The sequence below is a fragment of the Canis lupus genome, chromosome 18, assembly GCF_011100685.1.
Source record: "Canis lupus familiaris isolate Mischka breed German Shepherd chromosome 18, alternate assembly UU_Cfam_GSD_1.0, whole genome shotgun sequence".
Classification (NCBI taxonomy): Eukaryota; Metazoa; Chordata; class Mammalia; order Carnivora; family Canidae; genus Canis; species Canis lupus.
The window spans coordinates 23,608,646-23,611,405 of record NC_049239.1 but is presented as its reverse complement, the minus strand read 5'-3'; the positions used below and the strand labels follow the sequence as shown (position 1 = coordinate 23,611,405).

Genomic DNA, 2,760 nt, shown 5'->3' with positions numbered 1-2,760 from the left:
TTAATGGGAGCAAGATGGAAAATGCTATTGCCAAACCATATTTAAGAGTAATCAAGTTCTCTAAATTGAGCATAAGTCTGAAGCATGATCAGGTTAACAAAAAAAGAAAAGACCAGTGTTATTTTGCCTCAATTGGAAACAGAGTGTGGGGAAATTTGTATTTTTGTCTCAGAGAGCAGGGTAACTTTATTCCTTCCATTAAGCCAGTTTTGTGCCAAACCTTAGCCGATGGATGCTTCAGATCTTTATTGATGCCTCTCTTCCCATTGGGCTTATTTATCCCCCATTTTGTGCCTGCCTTTCTCTGCTCCCTAAGTGTTTACTCCCTCACCTTTAATTTTGAGTTAATGAACATCAGTGTGATAGCTTCCCTTATATTAAATGTGTATTTCATAGAGCCTTATGGGTTTAGAGACTTGATTAAAGATAAACTAAGGGTTGACTTTCCCTTAGTGCAAGATGGTCAGTTGGTCAGCAAATTCATTAAGTATCTAGTACACATTGACCATTATAGAATGTAGCATTTTCAGAAGAAAAGCCACAGAAACAAAATGACCAAGGGGACCTCATCGTTTGGAAAGCTTCGCAATGAGATGCACACGTTGTGCCATCGCTGTGGCTGTAAGGCCTGAGACCTTCAGAATCCAACCCGTGGCATATGTGGCTGTCCTACCAAGTGGAAGAGAAAGTCTAGCAGGAGTGCCAAGGCTAAAAGATGAAACACCACAGGGCCTGGCCGAATGAAGTACCTAAAAATTGTGCTGCAGATGCAGTTATGGATTCTGTACGGGAACAACACCTAAACCCAAGAGGGCCACTGGGGCAGCATCCATTTCATCCTAAGGATTTCAGTGATTATTCACAGAATAAATGTTCTGGTTTAAAAAAAAAAAAAAGAAAGGAAAAAAGAGAGAGAGGGACGGAGGGAGGTGGGGGGAAGGGAGGGAAGGCAGGCAGGCAGGTACAAGGAGCTCACAGGTCTAGGTAGTGGGAGTAATGTGTGTACAGACTTCGAGATGATGAAGCGATGAGGGACTGTAGAGACAACTGAAAGAAGTCAGCATTTTTGCAGAGAAAATGGAGAATTGAATACAAAAGGATAGAGACAGGGCAAAATAACCTGAAGTCTTCTGGTTGCCTTCAGCATTTTGGACCTGATCCTAGAGTTCTACTTTCCTTCCTCCTGCAAAGGATGGATTTTCCTTGAAGTTTTCAAAAGCTGTTCACTCTTCTTGTGCACTGGATCCCGTCTCCTTCAGCGTACAAACGACTTTGTTCCTGCAATCACGTATGTGCTCTGTCTCTTGAGTCCTTATTTTTTTCATATTGGATTATACCCATAAAAATGTAAACACTGCACCAGAGATCACCTCTTACGAAGTTGGAAGCCATCTATCACCCCTCTGTCTTTCTGCCCCTTTCTCTGCAAGGGATATTCTTATAGAATATCTTCTAGAATATCTATATTCTTATAGAATATCTCATCTCCAAATTTGTCTCTACTTACTGTTTACACTTTCTCATCAATCCATTTTAACATAATTCTGTCAGGATTTTGTCCCCATTATACACTAAACCCGCTTTGACCATGTAATCTATGACCTTCATCACACATGCTCCAGCTGATAAAGTAGCATTTAACAAGCCTGCGTGTCACTCTTTAAAATTTCTCAGTCAGATCTGAGACCTGTGCCCACCAGTCTGTCCCTAACTCTATTGAACACATATCAGATTCTCTGAGTGCTTTCACTGAAGCCATTGCCATTAGTCTTTCAGTGAGTTGAGGAAAGCGTTGGTGCTCATAGCTTACCAACCGTTTTCCTTAATCCTTTCTAATACCTCCCCCTTTACTCTTCAGCTTCTGAAGCTTTGGTGAGTAAAGGCTTCAGAGTTGCCCAACAGGCTTTCAGCCACCTACATTTGACATTTCTGCGTAGTCGTCTCACTGTGGAATGTACAGTCCAGAGACTGTTAGTGGCTCACATAAACTGAGATGAGAATAATTTCATTTTTATATACCCATGTATCTTGAGATGAAGCACAATTCTTCATTTCGAATCGAGATTCAGCCCACTGTGCGACTCTTGAGTTCAAAATCTCTTCTGTATCATGAGGTTGCTAGGTAGCTAGTAGTTGAGAAAGGCCACTTTGTTTTTCTCGACAGAAGAGTTCCAAATATAGGTCCAGAGAGCAGTTTGCTTGCTTTACTCCAAATCTCTTCACTAAGTAACAGTAAACCATACAGATGAGAAAATAAGAAAGAAATGATGGCTCCTCTTCTATGTTCATGACAGAACCACTGAGTCACATGGTTAAGCCCCCAGTGGACTGGACTTCCTAACGCATGTGCAAACCGCTTTCTCTGGGAGAGCCAGGCCCTGGTATATTAGCTTAGAAAAAAGGACGTCTTGCAAAGTAAGTTATAAAGCACTGAATATATTGGAGGAGAAAATAAAGATGAAAATAATAAATAAAAATATGGATGCTATATTTTATAATCAGGGAAGGAAGAGAGATGTCTTATGAGCTTAATGATTTTCAACTGTGTTTTGATGATCTTCAACTTAATGATTTAATGATATGAACTAAACATTCAGCTTAATGATTTTCAACTGTGTTCAACTGCACTTATTAATAGCAGAGCCCAGTGTGCATTGCAGCACCATTTACCATTTACCAGATAGTGGAAACAAACATATACATGGAATTATATAGGAACTTATTTTAGGTGTAAAGTATAATTATTTTACATGTAAAAAA

The 2,760-nt window shown here is 40.0% G+C and overlaps 1 pseudogene; it reads left to right on the top strand.

Moving 5' to 3' along the window:
- Positions 1–484: 484 nt before the first annotated feature.
- On the top strand, positions 485–843 carry LOC119877237 (annotated as a pseudogene).
- Positions 844–2,760: the final 1,917 nt, after the last annotated feature.